Raw genomic sequence first — 8,692 nt, forward strand, 5'->3', positions numbered from 1 at the left:
AGCCCCCGAAACAGCCAGGGCAGTGGCAGCCGCGCCCCTGGCCGAGTGAGCGGTAAAGACCGCCGTATCAATCCCGGAAAGGGACATGACCCACTTCATCCAACGCGCCAAAGTGGGACTGGTCACCGGGCCAAAGGGATGGCGAATAGAGAGGAAAAGTAGCGGGTTGTCCGCCGAGCGGTGAGTCCGAGTGCGCAACTCATATTCCCGTAGGCAAGCTACAGGACAGAGCGCCGGAGAAGACGGAAAACAGGGATAGGACACAGACCGAATATTGGTCTTGGTGCGCCGCGTGATGTTAAAAGTAACACCCTCGGGAGTAAAGGATCTCGCATCATGATCCAAAGCCCTGACATCCGAGACCCTCTTACAGGAAATCAGGCAAAAAAGGGTCAGCAACTTGGCTGACAGTTGACGGAGGGAAAGAGCCGCGTTGTCGGGCCAAGCGCCGAGGAAAGAAAGGACCAGGGAAACATCCCACGTAGAGGTGAATCGTGGCCGAGGAGGACGAGCCAAGCGTGAGCCACGTAAAAGTCGTGACACCGAAGAGTGTTGACCGGCAGGAACACCATCAAAGCCCTGATGAGTCGAGGAAATTGCTGAACGGAACAAATTGATGGTCCGATAAGCTTTTCCTGCTTCAAAGAGAGATGTCAGGAATTGCAACAAATGGGTCACAGGTGCCGAAATGGGATCCAGGTCCCGTTCCATGCACCAGCTAACCCAGGATCCCCAAGCTGCCCGGTAAGATTTTCGGGTGCCGGGAGCCCAAGCGTTGTCCAGGAGGCGTCTAGTTGCCTCCGAAATTCGCTCGACCTCTCCTGGAGTCCTGAGATTCGGCACGCTAGAAGTTGAAGGGAGCCTTCGACCAGCAGGGGATGTGGGGCACCTTGAGGGTCCTGGAGGAGATCCATCCGCGTCGGAAGGAGGAGAGGTACATCCACTAGGAGTTCTAGGAGGATCGGGTACCAGGCTTGAGATCCCCAGAAGGGAATCACCACCACCAATTCCGCCACATGACGCCGAGTCTGTAGCAACATCCTCGGAATCATGGCAAACGGTGGAAACGCGTAATGTAGGGCTGAAGACCAGTCCTGTAGAAACGCATCCACCGCCTCTGCTTCCGAATCCGGCCGCCAGCTGAAGAACCTGGGCAGGCGAGTATTGAGCCGGGAGGCAAAAAGGTCTATGGAGCAAGGACCCCAGATGTCCGAGATTGTGGAGAACATCTCCGGATTCAGCCTCTAGTCGCTGCCGTCCGTGAAGCATCGGGAACTCCGATCCGCTCTGTAGTTGTGAAGACCCGGTAGGTACTCCGCTTGAATCATGATGTCCCTGGACAGACAGTAGGACCAGAACTACTTCGCCAGTCGGGCTAAGGTGGCCGATTAGGTGCCGCCTAGGTGATTGACATATCGGACCGCCGACACATTGTCCATGCGTAGACGGATGCATGCGTGAGCTATGCCCTTGGTGAAACTCCTGATGGCAAACGAACCCGCTAGAAGTTCCAGAGCGTTGATGTGGAGATGGGTCTCGGTCTCCGACCATCGACCCCCAGTGGAGATACCCTCGCAGTGGGCACCCCAGCCTTGGAGACTCGCGTCCGACTCCACCGTGAATTCTGGTTGGAATCCGAAGATTGCTCTGCCGTTCCAGGCTTCCAAGTTGCTTAACCACCAACAAAGTTCCTCCCGAGCTTCCTGATCCAGAACCACCGCGTCTGCAAACGAGGCCCCGGCACGGAGGTGGGCGATCTTCAGGCGCTGTAAAGCCCGATAATGGAGTGGAGCGGGGAAGACTGCCTGGATAGAGGAGGCTAATATCCCGATGATGCGAGCCAGGTGGCGTAGAGATAGGGAGGGAGTTGAGAGAGCATGTCCCCTGGTGGAGAACCGTCCCTGAAAGACCCTTTTCATGGAGGACTGGGCCTTGTCCAGGGCAGTAAATGCTCCTACATACCTGCTGAGGTCCTTGATGAAGGAATCCCCGAACAGTTGACCCTGAGCATCCTTCCCTGTCTCAGTGAGTGCCAGGTTGGCCAATTTCGGGTCAATTTTAAACAGAATGGCTTTACGCCTTTCAATGGCCAGGGAGGAGTTGGTGCTGCCCGCAATACAAATGGCTCTCTGTATCCAGCCAGTAAGCTCCTCCGGATCTATCGGAGAGCTGTCCACTCTGGCCGATTCGGCCATCTCAAATATTTTGGCGAGGGGGCCAAAAATGTCAAGGAGCTTGTCCTGACAACTCTTTATTGCAGAATCTAACCCTAACGGTGTCATTTTTTGATCCACAGATGGCGTTTCACAGACCTTGTTGGGGATCAATGGTCTGGGGCATTCCGCACGGAGCTTGCTGCGCGCCTCTTTGCTGAGAGGACGACGCACCCAATGCTCAAGGTAGTCGCTAACATGAGCTACCGGCAGCCACTCCGCCGACCTAGGGTGGTGGAGGGCATCAGGATCAAATAATGGGTTGCCTGAGGGATCCACCAGGGTAGAAGCTGTGTTAGGGGCAGTGGCGGATGCGCCCACGGACCCAGAGGTGGAAGGCCTAGGGCCTGTGGTGCCTGGAAACTCAGGTTCCATCTCCAACTCCCCATCAGAGTGGTCACTTGCCTCCGCATAAGCCTCCATGTCAGATTCATTATCCGAATCCATGTCAGTAGTTTGTGCTCTAGCACATTTCCACGTTCGCGCCCTTTCTGCCTGGCGCAGTAAGGCTCTTTTGCGCGATCTAAGCGCGCTATCATGGGTGGCTTGGATCACACCAGTCAAGGTCTCCTGGGCAGGAGGTTCTATGGTAGGCTGCGGGCTAGAACGTACAGGCAACTGAGTAGAAGGGCCAGGAGCATGGGCAGATAAGGCCTGGGATATGGTCTGTGAGATCATGGAGGACATGGATCCCATGGCCTCAATAATAGCGCTGGAGACCGAGCGCTGTAACTCCATGGCCTGAGTATTGAAATCTAGCCTGCTGGGTTCCCCAGTGGATGTGGGGGGATTAGGCCCAGAGGGAGAGCGGTCAGAGGACATGGTAAAATGAGCAATCCGTAGTTTTAGATAATAAAAACTATCTAATGGTAGGCCAAAGGACGGGGGTAAAACCAGTGTATCCCACCTGACAAAAGAATAGGGGTTAGTCGCCGCAGAGCAGGAGACCGAGAGATCCGGATGCGATGCAGCCCAACGCCGAAATCCCGCGAGAAGACGGGCGGCGCTACCTAAAATGGCCGCCGAGATCTCGCGAGATGACGCGACCCGCGGGAAAAGCAGACAGAAGCCGCGCCGGAGCGAGGTAAGGGAACGGGGAAGGTAAAAGGTAGGAGGAACGCCTCCACAGAGCCTGGACAGGCCGCAAGGATAGCTGATTGGCAGTAAAAGGCAAACGCAAAACGCCGCTAAATAAGGGGGAACAGACCGGAGACTAAAGGGGAGAGAGGGGAAGAACCCCAAAACAGTACGGCGCTGAATAAGCGCAAGGCAACAATAAGTCACAATATAACAGGGGAAGGGACCCCCATAAACCCAAAACCCAGGGAGAAATATCGTTTCCCTTGGGTAACTGAGGCCCAGAGGATATACCTGAGCCACAGACACAAAGGTTATATATATAGATGATACTTAGCTTTGGTGGAGCAGCAAAGAAAGAGGAAGATATGCAAGAGGACACTGCTTATTATAGGATCTGTCAGGGGAGGGGCCTTTATTGTTATGATTATGTTAATTTCTCCTTTGCTGCTATTGGTGGAAGTAAAGAAGGAGAAAGCAATACGAAGCCTCCGTGTCTTGCTGTAAAACTCAGGATCAGTACAGGATAAGTAATGTATGTACACAGTGACTGCACCAGCAGAATAGTGAGTGCAGCTCTGAAGTATAATACAGGATGTAACTCAGGATCAGTACAGGATAAGTAATGTATGTACACAGTGACTGCACCAGCAGAATAGTGAGTGCAGCTCTGGAGTATAATACAGGATGTAACTCAGGATCAGTGCAGGATAAGTAATGTAATGTATGTACACAGTGACTGCTCCAGCAGAATAGTGAGTGCAGCTCTGGAGAATAATACAGGATGTAACTCAGGATCAGTGCAGGATAAGTAATGTAATGTATATACACAGTGACTGCTCCAGCAGAATAGTGAGTGCAGCTCTGGAGAATAATACAGGATGTAACTCAGGATCAGTGCAGGATAAGTAATGTAATGTATGTACACAGTGACTGCTCCAGCAGAATAGTGAGTGCAGCTCTGGAGAATAATACAGGATGTAAATCAGGATCAGTACGGGATAAGTAATGTATGTACATAGTGACTCCACCAGCAGAATAGCGAGTGCAGCTCTGGAGTATAATACAGGATGTAACTCAGGATCAGTACAGGATAAGTAATGTATGTACACAGTGACTGCACCAGCAGAATAGTGAGTGCAGCTCTGGAGTATAATACAGGATGTAACTCAGGATCAGTACAGGATAAGTAATATATGTACACAGTGACTGCACCAGCAGAATAGTGAGTGCAGCTCTGGAGTATAATACAGGATGTAACTCAGGATCAGTACAGGATAAGTAATATATGTACACAGTGACTGCACCAGCAGAATAGTGAGTGCAGCTCTGGAGTATAATACAGGATGTAACTCAGGATCAGTACAGGATAAGTAATGTATGTACACAGTGACTGCACCAGCAGAATAGTGATTGCAGCTCTGGAGTATAATACAGGATGTAACTCAGGATCAGTACAGGATAAGTAATGTATGTACACAGTGACTCCACCAGCAGAATAGTGAGTGCAGCTCTGGAGTATAATACAGGATGTAACTCAGGATCAGTACAGGATAAGTAATGTATGTACACAGTGACTGCACCAGCAGAATAGTGAGTGCAGCTCTGGAGTATAATACAGGATGTAACTCAGGATCAGTACAGGATAAGTAATGTATGTACACAGTGACTGCACCAGCAGAATAGTGAGTGCAGCTCTGGAGAATAATACAGGATGTAACTCAGGATCAGTACAGGATAAGTAATGTATGTACACAGTGACTGCACCAGCAGAATAGTGAGTGCAGCTCTGGAGTATAATACAGGATGTAAATCAGGATCAGTACGGGATAAGTAATGTATGTACATAGTGACTCCACCAGCAGAATAGCGAGTGCAGCTCTGGAGTATAATACAGGATGTAACTCAGGATCAGTACAGGATAAGTAATGTATGTACACAGTGACTGCACCAGCAGAATAGTGAGTGCAGCTCTGGAGTATAATACAGGATGTAACTCAGGATCAGTACAGGATAAGTAATATATGTACACAGTGACTGCACCAGCAGAATAGTGAGTGCAGCTCTGGAGTATAATACAGGATGTAACTCAGGATCAGTACAGGATAAGTAATGTATGTACACAGTGACTCCACCAGCAGAATAGTGAGTGCAGCTCTGGAGTATAATACAGGATGTAACTCAGGATCAGTACAGGATAAGTAATGTATGTACACAGTGACTGCACCAGCAGAATAGTGAGTGCAGCTCTGGAGTATAATACAGGATGTAACTCAGGATCAGTGCAGGATAAGTAATGTATGTACACAGTGACTGCACCAGCAGAATAGTGAGTGCAGCTCTGGAGAATAATACAGGATGTAACTCAGGATCAGTACGGGATAAGTAATGTATGTACATAGTGACTCCACCAGCAGAATAGCGAGTGCAGCTCTGGAGTATAATACAGGATGTAACTCAGGATCAGTACAGGATAAGTAATGTATGTACACAGTGACTGCACCAGCAGAATAGTGAGTGCAGCTCTGGAGTATAATACAGGATGTAAATCAGGATCAGTACGGGATAAGTAATGTATGTACATAGTGACTCCACCAGCAGAATAGCGAGTGCAGCTCTGGAGTATAATACAGGATGTAACTCAGGATCAGTACAGGATAAGTAATGTATGTACACAGTGACTGCACCAGCAGAATAGTGAGTGCAGCTCTGGAGTATAATACAGGATGTAACTCAGGATCAGTACAGGATAAGTAATATATGTACACAGTGACTGCACCAGCAGAATAGTGAGTGCAGCTCTGGAGTATAATACAGGATGTAACTCAGGATCAGTACAGGATAAGTAATATATGTACACAGTGACTGCACCAGCAGAATAGTGAGTGCAGCTCTGGAGTATAATACAGGATGTAACTCAGGATCAGTACAGGATAAGTAATGTATGTACACAGTGACTCCACCAGCAGAATAGTGAGTGCAGCTCTGGAGTATAATACAGGATGTAACTCAGGATCAGTACAGGATAAGTAATGTATGTACACAGTGACTGCACCAGCAGAATAGTGAGTGCAGCTCTGGAGTATAATACAGGATGTAACTCAGGATCAGTACAGGATAAGTAATGTATGTGCACAGTGACTGCACCAGCAGAATAGTGAGTGCAGCTCTGGGGTATAATACAGGATGTAACTCAGGATCAGTACAGGATAAGTAATGTATGTACACAGTGACTGCACCAGCAGAATAGTGAGTGCAGCTCTGGAGTATAATACAGGATGTAACTCAGGATCAGTACAGGATAAGTAATGTATGTACACAGTGACTCCACCAGCAGAATAGTGAGTGCAGCTCTGGAGTATAATACAGGATGTAACTCAGGATCAGTACAGGAGAAGTAATGTACACAGTGACTGCACCAGCAGAATAGTGAGTGCAGCTCTGGAGTATAATACAGGATGTAACTCAGGATCAGTACAGGATAAGTAATGTATGTACACAGTGACTCCACCAGCAGAATAGTGAGTGCAGCTCTGGAGTATAATACAGGATGTACCTCAGGATCAGTACAGGATAAGTGATGTATGTACACAGTGACTGCACCAGCAGAATAGTGAGTGCAGCTCTGGAGTATAATACAGGATGTAACTCAGGATCAGTGCAGGATAAGTAATGTATGTACACAGTGACTGCACCAGCAGAATAGTGAGTGCAGCTCTGGAGAATAATACAGGATGTAACTCAGGATCAGTACGGGATAAGTAATGTATGTACATAGTGACTCCACCAGCAGAATAGCGAGTGCAGCTCTGGAGTATAATACAGGATGTAACTCAGGATCAGTACAGGATAAGTAATGTATGTACACAGTGACTGCACCAGCAGAATAGTGAGTGCAGCTCTGGAGTATAATACAGGATGTAAATCAGGATCAGTACGGGATAAGTAATGTATGTACATAGTGACTCCACCAGCAGAATAGCGAGTGCAGCTCTGGAGTATAATACAGGATGTAACTCAGGATCAGTACAGGATAAGTAATGTATGTACACAGTGACTGCACCAGCAGAATAGTGAGTGCAGCTCTGGAGTATAATACAGGATGTAACTCAGGATCAGTACAGGATAAGTAATATATGTACACAGTGACTGCACCAGCAGAATAGTGAGTGCAGCTCTGGAGTATAATACAGGATGTAACTCAGGATCAGTACAGGATAAGTAATATATGTACACAGTGACTGCACCAGCAGAATAGTGAGTGCAGCTCTGGAGTATAATACAGGATGTAACTCAGGATCAGTACAGGATAAGTAATGTATGTACACAGTGACTCCACCAGCAGAATAGTGAGTGCAGCTCTGGAGTATAATACAGGATGTAACTCAGGATCAGTACAGGATAAGTAATGTATGTACACAGTGACTGCACCAGCAGAATAGTGAGTGCAGCTCTGGAGTATAATACAGGATGTAACTCAGGATCAGTACAGGATAAGTAATGTATGTGCACAGTGACTGCACCAGCAGAATAGTGAGTGCAGCTCTGGGGTATAATACAGGATGTAACTCAGGATCAGTACAGGATAAGTAATGTATGTACACAGTGACTGCACCAGCAGAATAGTGAGTGCAGCTCTGGAGTATAATACAGGATGTAACTCAGGATCAGTACAGGATAAGTAATGTATGTACACAGTGACTCCACCAGCAGAATAGTGAGTGCAGCTCTGGAGTATAATACAGGATGTAACTCAGGATCAGTACAGGAGAAGTAATGTACACAGTGACTGCACCAGCAGAATAGTGAGTGCAGCTCTGGAGTATAATACAGGATGTAACTCAGGATCAGTACAGGATAAGTAATGTATGTACACAGTGACTCCACCAGCAGAATAGTGAGTGCAGCTCTGGAGTATAATACAGGATGTACCTCAGGATCAGTACAGGATAAGTGATGTATGTACACAGTGACTGCACCAGCAGAATAGTGAGTGCAGCTCTGGAGTATAATACAGGATGTAACTCAGGATCAGTACAGGATAAGTAATGTATGTACACAGTGACTGCACCAGCAGAGAAGTGAGTGCAGCTCTGGAGTATAATACAGGATGTAACTCAGGATCAGTACAGGATAAGTAATGTATGTACACAGTGACTCCACCAGCAGAATAGTGAGTGCAGCTCTGGAGTATAATACAGGATGTAACTCAGGATCAGTACAGGATAAGTAATGTATGTACACAGTGACTGCACCAGCAGAATAGTGAGTGCAGCTCTGGAGCATAATACAGGATGTAACTCAGGATCAGTACAGCATAAGTAATGTATGTACACAGTGACTGCACCAGCAGAATAGTGAGTGCAGCTCTGGAGTATAATACAGGATGCAACCCAGGATCA

This window comes from Bufo bufo, chromosome 5, assembly GCF_905171765.1.
Source record: "Bufo bufo chromosome 5, aBufBuf1.1, whole genome shotgun sequence".
In the NCBI taxonomy this organism is placed as follows: Eukaryota; Metazoa; Chordata; class Amphibia; order Anura; family Bufonidae; genus Bufo; species Bufo bufo.